The 17,665-nt window shown below is 38.6% G+C and overlaps 2 non-coding genes across 2 annotated transcripts; both read right to left on the bottom strand.

The window, feature by feature from the left end:
• Positions 1-4,852: 4,852 nt before the first annotated feature.
• LOC143870183 (small nucleolar RNA Z278) lies at positions 4,853-4,966 on the bottom strand. Its single transcript, XR_013244975.1, has one exon. It is a non-coding gene; the product is annotated as a small nucleolar RNA Z278 (small nucleolar RNA).
• A 374-nt stretch (positions 4,967-5,340) lies between these two features.
• Positions 5,341-5,454, bottom strand: LOC143870182 (small nucleolar RNA Z278). Its single transcript, XR_013244974.1, has one exon. It is a non-coding gene; the product is annotated as a small nucleolar RNA Z278 (small nucleolar RNA).
• Positions 5,455-17,665: the final 12,211 nt, after the last annotated feature.

Here is a 17,665-nt window from a genome sequence, read left to right as displayed (position 1 = left end):
GCTCGGGAAAGATGGATTGGCAAAACTTTATCTCCAAAGGAGCGCAAAGAATTGATAAACCTATTTAGAAAGGTTTGAGGTAGTCCTGCTTGATCCTATAAGGATAAACCGGGTAAATGTCCTGTCGTGATGGAAAGCAAGACTCCATCAGCTTTAGACATTAAGTCTAAAAGAAAGAATTTGAGAGAAGTGAACATCAGGCATCCAATGGAGCTGATGAGAAATTGAGAGAAAACTCTTCGAAAAATGAAGTCATAGAGTGAGCCTCAAAAGAACACTTGGGTTGCATATCTTTGATGAGATTCCGAGTTGGAATATTTCATGATTACGGACAGTTCTTATGTCCCAAAGAAAGAAAATATTCAAAAGAAAAGAAAAGTATGAGAGAAAGAAAAAAGGAGAAGGGAATGTGTCCCTAAGATAGCTTCTTAAGAATATCAAAGACTCAGATGATGGAGTCAATAAGATAAATTGAATATGGAATTGTCTTCAGCATTTGGAGACTAATGATAATTCAAGAATCTTGAACATAAAATCCGAGATTTTCGAGATGAGAGTGGAGCGTCGTGGTTGAAGACTTGCCTGAAAATACCGCCAGACTCCTCGATAAAAAACATTCAAAGCCGTTGAATCTTATTTTTCAAAAGCTTACATGTTAAAACACCAGGAGGCCATCCTTGGACGTTTGACCCTTTATAGCCAAAATCCCAACGTTTAAAAAATCCTTTTGTGAGCCCTTTGAGCCAACACTTTAAAACCAAACAATTCTTTGAACCACATTATAAACCAGGGGCATTTTATGCACCTGAACTACGTCATGAACTGATCCCCAGCTCTTTAGGGGTACGCAGGCAACCTGATCAATTCAGGTTCGGTCAGCCTTTAGGAAAAAAGCTAAATCATCCCCCTTTCAAAATTTTAAAGCTAAAAAGCCAAACCATTCTATGATAAACCCCAAAACGAACTACGCGGACTTGATCCTCTATTTTTGAGGTACGTAGGAAGTCTGGCTAGACCAGATTCGGTCCAAATCGTTTGAATTAAAGAAACATCCTACCCCTTTGAACCTAAGCCTACCTAGAAAGCCCTTCTGGTAAAACAAACAAAGGTTCAAGGTAAAAAAAGAAAAAATATAACAGAAAGAAAAGAAAAGAATGAGAATCTGAAGACCCGCTAGGTTGAAAAGCTAAAAGGGTGGCCTAGAGAAAGAGATTCATGTAATTGCTAAGTCAAAGAGTTAGCTTATACAAAGAAAGGGTAGAGGTTTGCTACATTGAAAACTCAACAAGGTAATCTAGTCAGCAGCAAGACTTCCTGTAAGCCCAAGGGTCTACTCTCCTAGCTTGTTTTGATGATTCTAAACATAATTGATTATGTTCTTGAATACTAATCAATTTGCCTTGAAGTGTTGTGTTAAGATAGGTTGATCATTGAAGAAACCAACACTCCACATGGTCATGCTTGAAGATGTACCAAACAAGAGTCAAAGGAGATAAGTGGAGCTCACATCATCTCTCAAGCAAGCATACACAAGATGGAAGACCAATTGAAGACCAAGGCTAAAGAAAAGTTGAAGGTTACCTAGATTTCATTGTACATCTTTTCTCTTTAGATTTATAAGTCAAAGCAAGGGTTTTTCAAAAGAGTTTTCAAAAACACTTAAGAACTTAAAGGGTTTAGTGAATGGTTATGTGGTGGACCAACACGTTGGGACCCTCATAACATTCCAAATTATCTTAGGAATTGAGTTCCAAAAGCCCAAAATCAAATAGCAACAAAAAATATAAAAAGTCTGTTGATTTTAGGCTTCTCGGAACTCCGAGAAATGGTCTAGTAGTATTTTTCACTTCTTGCCATTTTCTCGGAACTCCAAGAATTTTTCTCGGAACTCCGAGAAATGGTCCAGTAGAATTTTTCCATTCTCTGGCCGTTCTCTCGGAACTCCGAGAAATTCTCTCGAAACTCCGAGAATTTCTCGGAGCTCCAAGAATTTCTCGGAGCTCCGAGAATGGTTCTCGGAACTCCGAGAACCTCGCGACAGCTCAAAATATAGCCGTTAGTTTTTGAATTAAAAATTGGTTTTTGATTTTTATAATCTTAAACGGTCATATTTTGTCAAGAGGCTATAAATGCTCATTCAAGAGGATTATTTTCCTCTCTTGAATATTTGGAAAATCATCCTTAAGCATTCAAACACTTGCAAATCCTTTGAGCTTGAGAATTTGTTTTCTTCTCCTCAAACTTGCCTTGCAACTTGCAAATCTTTTGAGTTTGGATTTAGGCCTTCACTTGCAACCTATATTGGAGAGCAATCAAAGGAACAACAATGTGCATCAAGCTTTCAAGAGAAGCCAAGCAAAATCTTCATCTTCTATTATTGCAAAGGTGGCTAGAGCATCCTATCTTAATACCCTACGGAGTAGCGCTTAGAACTCGACGGAAAAGGAGAGTCATTGTAAAGGTGGAATGGCATCCTTATTTAATTCCCTTGGATTGTAATTGCCTCGGAGCCGGGCATCGTGGAGGTCTCACAATAGTGAAAATCCTTAAGGACGATCTTAAGAAGAGTGGAGTAGGGCTTTGCCCGAACCACTATACATCGGTGAGTTCTTTCCTTGTCTTGCACTTTCATTCTTGATTTTGGTTTGGCAACTCATTTTGTTTTTTATTTTATTTTGAACTAACCAAAATTTAATCAAGAGAAGAAAAATCAAATTAGGTTTAATAATTAATTTAAGAAAGTTTTATAATTAGTGGTTAAACCAATTCACCCCCCCTCTTGTTTATTTCAATTGGTATCAAAGCCTCGTCTCTACTTTATTTAGAACCCTAACCGGTCTAGAGAAAAGATTCTAAATAAAATGGCAAACTACCCTCAATACCATGAAGGATACTCAAACACTAGGCCACCTTATTTTGATGGAACCAACTATGGATTTTGGAAAACAAAATAAAAATCTTTTTAACCCAAGATTACCAAATGTGGAGAGCCATTTTTAATGGATATACATTGCCCACTAGAAATCTAAATGATTGGACCGAAGCCGAACAATAAGCCTCAAACTACAATGCCAAAGCCATGAATTCCCTTATTTGTGCTTTGTCACCCGGAGAATTCAATAGAGTTTCAAATTTGAATTCGGCAAAGGAAATTTGGGACACCCTAGAAGTTACACATGAGGGAACTAACCAAGTTAAGGAATCTAAAATGAATCATATATTTAGGCAATATGAACTCTTTTAAATGACACCCAATGAAACTATTGCCGACATGTATACTAGTTTCACTAACCTAGTAAATGGACTAAGGGGACTTGGAAAACAATTTTCAAATAGAGATTTAGTGACCAAAATCCTTATCCCTACCTTTATCATGGGAATCCAAAACCTCCGCAATCACCAAAGCCAAGGACATGAACACATTGAACCTAGATGAACTAATAGGGTCCTTGATAACCCATGAGATGATTTTTAAAACAAAAGCACCCGAAATTGAAAATAAAATTGAAAAAGAAAAGGTGTTGCTTTTGCTTGCAATGTAGGTGATAATGAAGAGGCAAAGGAAGACATGGAAGATGAAGTAGCCCTCCTAATAGGGGTGGACATGGTTCGGTTCGGTTCGGTTTTGGGCTAAACCCAGAACCGAACCATATATATTCGGTTCCCTGAAATTGGAACCAGAACCGAACCATATATATATGGAACCGAACCGAACCAGAACCATATATAACCGGTTCGGTTCGGTTCGGTTCTGGGTTTACCCAACCTTCACCAATGGCCCTTCTCCCATCTCAATTTTTGTATTTATTTTTTGAACGATGCCCATTGCCCAGGACCAAAGTCTCAGAAAATTCTGTTTACATATATGATATATCTATTCAACCAATTGCTCCACTTGTGCATCATAGACAGTAGAAGAGTACTGTAATGCAATAACATTGCATGCATGAGCACATATTCAAGTCTCAACCTTATCACACAAGTCATTAAATTTGAAAGTCAAATAGGTAACATTGTAACAACATCCCTCCAGAAACACAAGATCCATTATTGAATATTCATAGGTCATCTGCAACAATTCCTTTTCAAGTTAATAAAACTCACGCTCGATGTGTCTAGTGAAGAGATCCTTTTCGAGTATTCTGACATCTCTAAGATGTAGAGTATTCTCAATCACCTACTAATTATATGCTAAAACAGTGACATGGATCCTGAATTCTATGGAAGTGGAAATTGGCAAAAAACCATGCTAAGGATATGAGGCTTGAATGATCTAGCAATTTGCAAATTTGAATACAAAGGCAAAATGATAGTGAATTTTAGAATAACATTTATATGCTGCAAAGCTAGGATCACAGAAATCATCAAATTTAGTAAATTTTGATAGCATGAAGGAAGACAAGATCTTGAAGCAGTAGGAAGTAGGAACCAATAATGAACCAGCCAGTGAAGATAAGCACGAAGGAAAACAGACCAGACAATAATATCCACAATAATATCCAGCCACCTAATATAAGCCCCATGAAGAGTACTATGAGAAATAGTAATAAAGATATCACAATAGATGTTTCATTCACCCAACGGCCGGTCAGGAAAATCAGAGCTACTAAGTTCACCATATTCAATTGGCCATGCCCACCATATAATAACTTGTAAATTCTCAATTTCAATGCTAATGCTATTTAGAGTAGCAAAATGAGCAACATACAGAGCAGCCATTCAACAAGCAGAAAGAGGGGGCAAGTTTGGGTCCTGCAAGTTCCATCAGGGCTTTGTCCACCTGCAATTTACATACAAGTAGCTTGGGTTTATCACCTTGTCATAAACAGCTAAGCAATAGTGGTGTTGCCTTATCACCTAGATCCATTGATGTCAAGTGAAATGTAGCTAGGCCAAGTAGGTTCACCCTGTAAACAGGGTCTTGGATTTACTACACCTCCAAATACATGGACTATGCTTGGATGATTGTGCAAGGTAAAGGTGGGCCCTGCAAAACAGTGAGTTAGGATCACAGTCATGTAGGCCCCACAACCTAGTATCGTGGAGCTAGGAATGAAAATAACTCTGGGTCCCACTCTGTTTGTTGGAAACCAGGAATAGAGATTCTGCTCACCCATATTTCTTTGCTTGATTCCAAAATTTAAGAATCATGGAATAAGCTTCATTGCAGGGGGCAAGAATTTTACAAAACCATCGATCATAATGACATATCATCATTGGCATTGGCAAAGAGATAAGAGTACTGGTGAAAAAACCTCTAAAGCTTTTAGTTCATAAGCAAGAATGATCCAATGATGTCATATGAATGTAAAAATTAAAAAAACCAGTAATAAAACTAGTGCTTCAGAAGGATCCAATGATGTCATATGAACGTAGTAGCTCCAAGTAGGTTCTCCCTGTAAAAACAGGGGCTTGAAGCCAGCTACACCTAAAAAACTTGGATGTATCGTCACCACTCACCAGGAGCTGAGAAAAAACTTGTTCTAAATCAATCTATGAAGATAAGAAATAACAATTACATTGAAAAAACAAATTTTTTTGAAAGGAAGGAAAAAAAAACAATTTTGGAACCAAGCAATAGAAGATAAAAGAAGAAAAGTGTATATGATATCACATATAAAATATGGGTTTTCCCCAAAAAATAGAAATAGGGTTTTTCCCAAACAACATAAATAAAAAAATTGGAGAAAATTGATGAAATTAAACTCACTCTGATGCCGAGATCTGGAAAAAAATTACTCGAAGCTCGATCGGAGAAATCCGGCCGCCGAAAAGCCAAAAACTCCTCTTCTCTCTCGCTCTTTCCTTTCTTTCTTTGAAAGTTCGAATCTTCTTTAACAAGGAAAGAGAGTGAAGAGAGAAAAAGGGTTAGAAAAAAGAAGAAAATAGAGATAGAGAGAGAGGAGAATCATACCTTGCGGGAGTGTCGGAGACTCGGAGCGAGAGAATCGGAGAGAAGGAGCGGCGGGAGATGGTGGGAGACAGCGAGAGAACGTGAGAGTCGAGAGACAGAGAGAAGGAGGGAGCGGCGGGAGTGGAGGCGGTGGTGTGGAGAAAAAAAAACTAGGGTTTCTTTTTGTTTGTGATTTGTGTGATTTGTGAATATATATATTTTGGTTTTTTTACTTTTTAGTTTTAAGTTAAAACTTATAACTTACAGGGGGTGAATTAAAATGGGAGAGGGGTGATTTTATCAAATGAGGAGTGGCAAAGGTGAGGGTCGGTTCTCGGTTCGGTTCTCGGTTCCGGAATCCCAAACCCAGAACCGAACCGATTTTCCGCCGGTTCCCGGATTTCTAAACCGGAACCGAACCATATACATATGGAACCGAACCGAACCATATGTGCCGGTTCGGTTCGGTTCCTCGGTTCGAACCGGAACCATGTCCACCCCTACCTCCTAACAAGAAGAATCAAGTTCTTGCAAAGGAATATGGGAGGCATGAGAAATAGAAGAACCAATCCTCCATTCAAGAAGAAAGAAGAGCTCGGTGACGGATCATATCAATCCCAATACTATGGATGCAAGAAACCTGGACACATTCGCCCGGATTGTCCACTCAACAATGAGCCTACCTCAAACAATCGTTTCAGGAAAAGAGAAGGCAAGAAAGGAATGACCGCCACATGGGATGAAGAAAATGAAAGTGAAGGCGAACCAAATGATGGAGAAGATTGTTTAATAGCAAAAAATGTGTGCTTCATGGCCTCAACAAATGACAATCAAGAGGTAAGTACCTTAAATGATGTTATTGTTTTAAAAGAAGTTCTTGATTCCTTACAAAATGCACATGATGAACTTGAAATTAAATTTGATAAAAATGCATCACTTGAAAATTCTCTTTCTAACATGACAAAGGAATTTGATTGGTTAAAGAAAGATCATGAATTTTTAGATGATGAAAATGAAAAATATAAAATTGAAATTCATAATCTAAATGCTTCCATCAAGATTTTAAATGAAAACCGACAGGAACTATCTATTGAAAACAACAAGCTAATGCATGAAAATAGTAAACTATCTCATGAATATAATGAGTTAAAGAAACTCTTTGAAAAATTTGAACATGGTTCACTAAAATTGGATAGGCTTGTTAGTATTCAAAGATTGTCACATGATAAAAGTGGACTTGGACATAAATGGAATACTACATTATCAAACTATAAAAATAAATTTGTAAAGACTTCTTCTAGTGGTACTAAAACTTGCTTTTACTGTGGTCTAGAAGGACATTATAAGGTTGCTTGCATGTATGCTAAACAAGATAAAATCAAGCTGAACACTAAAGTAAAAATAAATGAATTTAGCAAGATTAGGAAGATTTGGGTACCAAAGGGATCTCACTTGCCTATTCATATGTAGGTATGCCCTAAAAGCCATAATAAGAAGAACACATGGTACCTTGATAGTGGATGCTCTAGACACATGACATGAGATCTCACTCAATTTGCATCCCTATCACTCAAGGATGGTGGAGATGTTACCTTTGGAGATGATAAGAAAGGAAAAGTCAAAGGAGAAGGCACCATAGGTAACTCTACCCCTCCCATACATGATGTACTTTATGTTGATAGCTTATCTCATAATCTTATTAGCATTAGTCAATTGTGTGACAATGGTTTTGAAATAGTCTTCAATCCCGACAAATGCATTGTTAAAAATAAGATAGATGGAAAAGTAAAATTCATAGGTTCTAGAGACAATAACATTTACACTATTGGGCTAGATGATCTTAGACTCCAAAATGTAACTTGTCTTAATGCCATTAGTGAAGATTCTTAGTTATGACATAGGAGATTGGGTCATGCCGGAATGGATCTCATTTCAACCCTCTCCTCAAAAGACATTGTTAGAGGATTGCCTAAGTTCAAATACACCAAAGATCACATTTGTAGAACTTGTCAATTAGGCAAACAATTGAAGAGCTCATTTACCCCTAAAAATATGATCTCAACCACCTACCCCTTGCAACTACTTCATATGGATCTTTTTGGACCAATGAAGACAAGTAGCCTAGGTGGAAAGAGGTACGTGTTTGTCATTGTGGATGACTACTCACGATATACATGGGTCATATTTTTAGCACATAAAGATTAAATCTATGAAAATTTTCTTAAGTTGTGTAATCAAGTTCAAAATGAGAAAGGTATTTCCATATCTTACATTAGGAGTGATCATGGAACGGAATTTGAAAATGTATAATTTGACAATTACTGTAATGAATATGGCATCAAACACAATTTTTCTGCACCTAGGACACCTCAACAAAATGGGGTTGTAGAAAGGAAGAACCGAACCCTCCAAGAAATGGCTAGAACTATGTTGCATGAGAATGATCTCCCTAGATACTTTTGGGAGGAGGCGGTTGGCACCGCTTGCTATATCATAAATAGGGTATATATGAGGCCAATTTATAAGAAAACACCTTATGAGCTTTGGAAAAACTTGAAACCAAATATAAGCTATTTTAGAGTGTTTGGTTGTAAGTGCTACATCTTGAACATTAAAGATAACTTACACAAATTTGATAAAAAGTCGGATGATGGCATATTCTTAGGGTATTCTACACATAGCAAGGCATATAGAGTATTTAATAGAAGAACCCTAGTTGTAGAAGAATCCATGCATGTTACATTTGATGAAAGAGAGCCAACACCTCAAGAAATGCCAAATGATGAGGATGAACCTATTGAATACCTCTTACCTAAGACAAATGCTCCTCTCCATGCATCTACAAGTAATACATTACCTAGTGAGGAAGTTGAGAATGTAGATGATGACTCATTGCCTAGGGATAGGAGAATATTGGTAGATCCTCCTGAATCTCAAATCTTAGGTGATGCCACATCGCCGGTAAGAACTAGATCATACTATCGAAGTGTGAGTAATAACTTGGCATTCCTATCCGAATTAGAACCTAAGTCCATCAAGGAAGCCGAAAAGGATGAATATTGGTTGATGGCTATGCAAGAAGAGTTGAGTCAATTCGAAAGGAACAAGGTATGGAGGCTAGTGCCTAGGCCTAGTGATCATCCAGTCGTTGGCACGAGATGGGTGTATAGAAACAAAATGGATGAAAATGGAATTATCACTAGAAATAAAGCTAGGCTTGTAGCCCAAGGATACAATCAGAAGGAAGGAATAGACTATGATGAGACATTTGCTCCTGTTGCCCGTATGGAAGCTATTAGGATACTCTTGGCATACGCATCTCATAAAGGATTTAAACTATATCAAATGGATGTCAAAAGTGCCTTCCTAAATAGCTATATCCAAGAGGAAGTGTATGTTGAGCAACCTCCAGGTTTTGAAGACTACAAACATCCAAATCATGTCTTCAGGCTTGATAAAGCTTTATATGGATTAAAGCAAGCTCCTAGAGCTTAGTATGAGAGGCTTTGCACATTCCTAGTGGAAAAAGGTTTTCAGATGGAAAAGGTGGATAAAACATTATTTATCAAAAGAGAAAATCAAGATATCCTCCTTGTCCAGATTTATGTGGATGACACCATCTGTGGCTCAACAAATCAAAAAATGTGTGACGAATTTGCAACTCTAATGAAAAATGAATTTGAAATGAGCATGATGGGTGAGTTAACCTACTTCTTAGGACTCCAAATTAAACAATACCAAAATGGGATATTTATAAATCAAGAAAAATATACAAAGGAGTTATTAAAGAAGTATGGCATGGATAGCAGTAAGACATCAAGAATTCCCATGAGTACAACTGCTAAGCTAGAAAATGATGAATTTGGCAAATCTGTGGATCAAAAGATGTATAGGGGTATGATAGGTAGCCTACTCTATTTGACAGCCAGCAGACCAGACATTATGTTTACTGTCTGTCTCTGTGCTTGATTTCAATCGGATCCAAAGGAGTCTCACCTATCGGCAGTCAAGAAGATCTTCAAGTACTTAAGAGGAACCCAAAGTCTGGGACTATGGTATGAAAGATCTACTGCCTTTACTCTCATTGGATATTCAGATGCAGACTTCGCTGGATGTAGAGTGGATAGGTAAAGCACTAGTGGGACTTGTCAATTCTTGGGCAAATCACTTGTTTCTTGGTTTAGCAAGAAACAAAATTCAGTAGCTATGTCCACAACAGAAGCATAATATGTGGCAGCTGGAGCTTGCTGTGCACAAGTCCTATGAATGAAAAGCACATTGATGGACTATGAAATTAAAATGAAAAATATTCTCATCCAATGTGACAATACTAGTGCTATAAGCTTGACAAAGAACCCCATACAACACTCTAGAACAAAACATATTGAGATAATGCACCACTTCATTAGAGATCACTCACAAAAAGGGGATATTTGCTTAAAATATATCAACACTGAGGAACAATTGGCCGATATCTTTACAAAACCCCTTAGTGATGATAGAATATGTTATATCCAAAGTGCCTTAAACATTTGGAGTGCGGATCAAGTCAAAGAAATTGCCAAATAAATACTCTGTGCCTTTCACCAGCTTATCTATATAGTATATATATATCATCCTTGTTTGGTAGTATCTGCATGAATGAGATGTCAAACATTAATCTTAAAAATCACTCAATTGGTACTCTTAGCCTTCTTAGTTCTCTAAGATGGAGAGGTACCTTCACCCTAATTAAAATATCTAACAATTTGACAATGTGTCAACATCTCGATCATGAACAGGTATATGTGCATTACTTGGCTACATATTTTATACCATAAGCATTGATTTAGGGGGAGTACCTAACTCAATCCTCATTCACTCCTAAATTGCTATACGTTTTAGTTCGCCCTTTCTGTCGATGACAAAAGGGGGAGAAGTTTGAAATTGATTATCTATTCACTTGCCTATATGCACTATACGCTTTTAATTGTTATTGTTTATCATTGTGCATATATTGAGGGGGAGTTCTTGCATTCACTTGCCTATCATGTCACTCCACACACACCTCATAATCAATTTTGTTTGTCATCATAAAAAAGGGGGAGATTGTAAGCACAAGGGTTTACTCTCCTATCTTCTTTTGATGATTCTAAACATAATTGATTATGTTCTTGAATACTAATCAATTTGCCTTGAAGTGTTGTGTTAAGATAGGTTGATCATTGAAGAAACCAACACTCCACATGGTCATGCATGAAGATGTACCAAACAAGAGTCAAAGGAGCTAAGTGGAGCTCACATCATCTCTCAAGCAAGCATACACAAGATGGAAGACCAATTGAAAACCAAGGCTAAAGAGAAGTTGAAGGTTACCTAGATTTCATTGTACATCTTTTCTCTTTAGATCTATAAGTCAAGGCAAGGGTTTTTCAAAAGAGTTTTAAAAAACACTTAAAAACTTAAATGGTTTAGTGAATGGTTATGTGGTGGACCAACACGTTGGGACCCTCATAACATTCCAAATTATCATAGGAATTGAGTTCCAAAAGCCCAAAATCAAATAGCAACAAAAATATAAAAAGTCTGCTGATTTTAGGCTTCTCGGAACTCCGAGATTTTTCTCGGACCTCCGAGAGTTCCCTCAGAACTCCGAGAAATGGTCCAGTAGTATTTTTCACTTCTGGCCATTTTCTCGGAACTCCGAGAATTTTTCTCAGAACTCCGAGAAATGGTCCAGTAGAATTTTTCCATTCTCTGGCCGTTCTCTCGGAACTCCGAGAAATTTTCTCGGAGCTCCGAGAATGGTTCTCGGAACTCCGAAACCTCGCGACAGCTCAAAATATAGCCGTTGGTTTTTGAATTAAAAATTGGTTTTTGATTTCTATAATCCCAAACGGTCATATTTTGTCAAGAGGCTATAAATACTCATTCAAGAGGATTATTTTCCTCTCTTGAATATTTGGAAAATCATCCTTAAGCATTCAAACACTTGCAAATCCTTTGAGCTTGAGAATTTGTTTTCTTCTCCCCAAACTTGCCTTGCAACTTGCAAATCTTTTAAGTTTGGATTTAGGCCTTCACTTGTAACTTATATTGGAGAGCAATCAAAGGGACAACATTGTTCATCAAGCTTTCAAGAGAAGCCAAGCAAAATCTTCATCTTCTATTATTGTAAAGGTGGCTAGGGCATCTTATCTTAACATCCTACGGAGTAGCGCTTAGAACTCGGCGGAGAAGGAGAGTCATTGTAAAGGTGGAAGGGCATCCTTATTTAATTCCCTTGAAGTGTAATAGCCTCGGAGCCGGGCATCGTGGAGGTCTCACAATAGTGGAAATCCTTAAGGACGATCTTAAGAAGAGTGGAGTAGTGCTTTGCCCGAACCACTATACATCGGTGTGTTCTTTCCTTGTCTTGCACTTTCATTCTTGATTTTGGTTTGACAATTCATTTTGTTTTTTATTTTATTTTGAACTAACCAAAATCTAATCAAGAGAAGAAAAATCAAATTAGGTTTAATAATTAATTTAAGAAAGTTTTATAATTAGTTCACCCCCCTCCTATTTATTTCACTTCCCATGAAGAAAGAGCTGATGAGTTGTAGAAGGAGTTCCTCAGTCATGAAGAACTCAAGAATGCAAGCAGTGCAAACAAGAGTTGAGACAAGTGGTCTGCTAGACCGAAAACCAGGAAGAGCAATAGTCATGAGTGTTATGATTCCCTACAAAGAGAGAAGTTAATGAGATGGAGAAGCAGTCTCCAAACAGGGCAGGATCCCGGAATCCTAGTAGTGTCGGCGAGACTTACTTTGATACCCTTCTAAACTAGGGGCATTAAAATTAAACAATCTGAAGGGGGTAATAACCATAATAGAAATCTTGATGGAGGAAATTAGAACCTCTTGATATAGTCTTCGAGATTACTCTAAGAGCGACTAGCCTCACTAAAAAAAACAACACATCAGATCTAAGGGTGAATCAAAAGTGAGTCAATCCCTTGAATAATCTGAGTCTTCTTTGATCAAGTCATTAGAAGTCTGTTCCTCATTCGTATTCGTTTTCTTCTAAAGTCTAAATTGTCTGGCATTGGAAGAGCGAGAGTACACCTTCCAAAATGCGAAGAAAATTCAAAGTGAATCCTGGTTGGGAATCAAAGAAGGGGTAAGAGACATCTTGTTCATACCTATCAGAGACATCAAAGCCTCAAGCAGTGAGCAAATATAGAAGAGATCCTCAGACTTAGCCATCATGGCGATTGTCTTATTCCTTCCCATATCAAAGAAAAGAACCTGTGCGACCTTAAGCCTCCACAGAGCGAAGCACTTTTTCTTCAGCCACCAAGGTACCACTTCCTTAAGACTCTTGTCATGGAATCACAACACACTAGGGGCATCTTTTATGACTTGCGTCATAAAAGATATCAAGCACACGAAATGAAATTAGTGCCAATGTCTATAGCAAGTTGAAATAAGAGAGGCACAAGTATATCTCGAGCCAAACTTCCAAACTTCTCCGACGAGTCCACTCTCTTGAAAAGTCAACTTCCCAAGAAAATCAGTTTCCCCAGCGGAGTCTAGAATTTGCTCCCACAGCCTTTAATCCTTAGCAGAATACAGTTCTCTTAGTAAAAAAGAAAGAAAGTCAATACCCAAATCCTAACAAGTTATCTGAGTCCGGTTCTCAGCAAAGAACTTGCACTCCCATTGTTCTCGGCAAGAGGTAACTATTCCATCGAGAGTCTGTCTCGTCCTTAAATTTGAGAGTCTGTCTCATTATTCCATTGAGAGTCTGTCTCATCGTTTCATTAAGTTTTGACTCATTCGCAGTCTAGCTTGTATCTTCGACCTTTGGGTTCATTCGCAACCAGGTTAATCCTTTGAGCCTTTGACTCATTCGCAGTCTCACTCATATCCTCGACCTTTGGGTTCATTCGCAACCAGGTCAATCCTTTAAGCCTTTGACTCATTCAGAGTTTAGCTCATATCATCGACCTTTCGTTTCATTCGCAACTAGGTCAATCCTTTGAGAGTCTGTCTCATCATACCACCGAGAGTCTGTCTTATTATCCCATTGAGAGTCTGTCTCACCATTTCATTGAGAGTCTGTCTCATTATTCTATTGAGAGTCTGTTTCACCATTCCATTGAGAGTCTGTCTCAAAATTTCCTTGGAGCCTTTGATTCATTCGTAGTCTAGCTCGTATCTTCAACCTTTCGGTTCATTCGCAACCAGGTCAATCCTTGGAGCCTTTGACTCATTCACAGTCTCGCTCATATCCTCGACCTTTCGGTTCATTCGCAACCAGGTCAATCCTTTGAGCCTTTGACTCATTCCCAGTCTTGCTCATATCCTCGACCTTTCAGTTCACTCGCAACTAGGTCAATCCTTTGAGCTTTGACTCATTCGCAGTCTAGCTCATATCCTCGACCTTTCGGTTCATTTGCAATCGGGTCAATCCTTTGAGCCTTTGACTCATTCACAGTCTCGCTCGTATTATTGACCTTTCGGTTCATTCGCAACCAGGTTAATCCTTTGAGCTTTTGACTCATTCGCAGTCTCGCTCATATCCTCTACCTTTCGGTTCATTCGCAACCGGGTCAATCCTTTGAGTCTTTGACTCATTCGCAGTCTTGCTCATATCCTCGACCTTTCGGTTCATTCGCAACCGGGTTAATCCTTTGAGTTTTTAACTCATTCGCGGTCAAGCTTTTATCCCCCGACTTTTCAGTTAGTCTATAACCAAGTCGATCTCTGAACATCTGACTCATTCGCAGTCAAGCTAGTGTTCCCGACCTTTCGGTTAATCTGTAACCGAGTCAAATCTTTAACTTCTGATTCTATCAGGCTATTACCTTTCTGGTTCATTCGCAACCAAGTCACCGTTCATGCCTTTTTGGTTCATTCGCAACTAGGTCGATCCTTATAACCTTTAACTCGTTCGCACTTTAGCTAGTGTTCCCGACTTTTCGGTTAATCTGTAACCGAGTCAATCATTCAACTTCTTATTCTATCAGGCTATTATCTCTTTGGTTCATTCGCAACCAAATCAGCCTTTTTCTCATGTTTCTCCTGATTCATTCGCATTCAGGTTAATACCTTTCACTCTCCTGCTCATTCGCAGTCAAGGAAAGCTCACAAATACTCAGCTATTCAAATCAAAATCCCAATGACATCTGGTCAAATTCATATGAAAAGCACTCGGCTTTCCGCTCATTCGCAGCCAGGCCAAAATCTTAGGCTTTTCGGCTCATTTGCAGTTAGGTCTATTTTCTAATTTCATAACTCATTTTTCTAATTTCTTAACTCATTCACAGACAAGTTAATCTCTTTGACTTCGGTTCATTCGCAACCAAGTCATCATTCCAGCCTTTTTGGTTCATTCGCAGCCAGGCCAAAATCTTAGACTCTTCGGCACATTCGCTGCCAAGTTTCTCGATGATTTCTTGATTCATTCACAATCAGGGTAATCTCCCTGGCTTTGACTCTTTCGCAGTAGAGTCAATCTTCCAATTCTTAGCTCATTCGCAGCTAAAATCAAATTTCTGACTTTCTGACTCATTCGCAGTCAAGTCAATTAGCTGGTCTCATAGTTCATTCGCAACTAGGCCAATTTCTAACTTTTCGACTCATTCGCATTCATCGTTACGGTCTCATAGTTCATTCGCAACTAGGCCAATATCCCTGACTCTGACTCCTTCACAGTCAAGTCAATCCCTTGCTTTTCGGTTCGTTCGCAACCAAGTAAAATTCTCAACTTTTTTACTCAATCGCAGTCTAGTCAATTATCCGGTCTTCTAGTTCATTCGCAACTAGGGCAAATTCCTAACTCTTCAACTCATTTGTAGTCAAGTCCGATCTTCTGGTTCGTTCGCAACCAAGATAATATTCCTAATTCTATGACTCATTAGCAGTCAAGTCAATTATTCGGTCTTCTAGTTCATTCGGAACTGAGCCAATTTCCAACTCTTCGACTCATTCACAGTCAAGTAAGTGTTCCGATCTTTTGGTTCGTTCGCAACCAAGCTAACAGCCCTGATTCTTTGACTCCTTCACAGTCACCTGGCTTCTGGTTCAGTCGCAACCAAGCCAATATCCTTCCCGGCTCACTCGCGACCAAACTAACCTTTCAACTTCGACTCGCTCGCAGTCAGCCCATTTCTCTTCAATTTCCAAGCTCGCTCGCAGCTAAAACAGTGCTTTCAATATTTCCAGCTCGTTCGTAGCCAATCGATCACGTCGATACCTTTTTGCAAGGGGTGCCATAGCAATGTCCCTCAAAAGCTTTTCAATCGGATGGTAGAATAGCGCCATCCATAACCCTTTTCTTGGAACCACTTTCACTATACCCTTTTGTTTTACCCGGAATCTCGGGTCGGCCAAAATGTGGTCTTGTCAGCTTTGTCATTCGCGTCACAAGCACACTCTGCCAAAGAGGGGCATCTGTAGACACCCCATTTTGACCGGGCCCTATAATCCTGAAATTCAACAAAATTCCAGAAATTTTTAGTTTCAAAATTGAACAAAATCCCCGAATCCCAAGAAATTTAACCCGAGTCGTACCCCAATCCTTATTATTTCAAAATCAATGAAAAGGTGTGCCCATATCAATCCAATAAGGAAAGGGAAAAGAGAATTTATCCCACCCCTTTTCTTGACCGAGCCACCCCTTGGCTGAAAAGAGTAGTCATAAATATACCCAAAAGGGGCTGGCTAGGAAGAAAAGGGGGCGCCGAAATATCATTTCCCTTTATTTTCACCCCATCGAGTTAGGGCGTGAGGGGGGAGAGTTTTTCTCAACCGAGATTTGAGAACAGAGAGAGAAATTGAGAAAGAGGGACAGGAACTCCCATTGCCACCACCATCTCCACCTATAAATAAGCATCTAGGGCTCCCATTTTCGGATTTTCGTTTTAGGGGAAAACAGATTAGAGAAGAGAGAGAGAGAGAGAGAGAGAGAGAGAGAGATCCCCAAATATTAAAAACCCAAACCCTTTTCTCCGATCAGAATTCCATCTTCTTCCGCAAACTTAACCGGATTCCTGCCACAATCCGACCGGCCATCGGTCAACATCATCCTTGCAGATCTCTTTTCTTCATTCTAACCTCTACATTTGTCATTTTTTTAGCTTGAACCTTAGATTTTCACTCAAAACCCTAACTCATTTTTCATCTTCTCCAGTGGGATTCTCGCCGGAATCCGGCCGGACCTCCATTGATTCAGTTATTTCCATCATCATCTTCACCTTTTCCACCATTAAAACAATCTCTTTTCATTATTTTTTTTGGAGATTATATATATATATATATATCTCCAAACCCATTTTTTTATCAAATTCCACTGGAATCTGGTGAAGAATCCTCATTACAATTAGCTACAAACCTTTCTTTTCTATTCTCTCCTATTGATTCTCGGGTGTTCTCTTTTGCCATTGATTCTTACCATAGTAGCGTAGAATGAGATCTAAGTAAATAAAATCTCAGATCTGAAATTGAGCAAGCTGATAGAAAAGTAGAAATCTAGAGAAGAATCTCATTTTCATATTTGAATTTGTAGCAGAAAAAGGAAAGAGAGGGGAAGATCTCTTTTTTAGGGTTTTCAAAGTAGTAGAAAATTAGAGGTATAAGAGAGAGATCCGTAGAAATCGATCATAAAGAGTAGAGAAGAGAATCTGTGAGCGAAATTTGCTAGAAAGAAGATCAATTGAAGAGGAGGAAGAGAGCTACTACATCCGAAGCATTGGATCAGAGAGCACAGAAGAAGATTGTGAGTAAAATTCAACATAGCAAGTGCTAA

This window comes from Tasmannia lanceolata, unplaced genomic scaffold (assembly GCF_043159265.1).
Source record: "Tasmannia lanceolata isolate RefF3 unplaced genomic scaffold, GAP_Taslan_0.1 ptg000003l, whole genome shotgun sequence".
NCBI lineage: Eukaryota > Viridiplantae > Streptophyta > Magnoliopsida > Canellales > Winteraceae > Tasmannia > Tasmannia lanceolata.
This window is presented reverse-complemented; position numbering and strand designations above follow the sequence as displayed.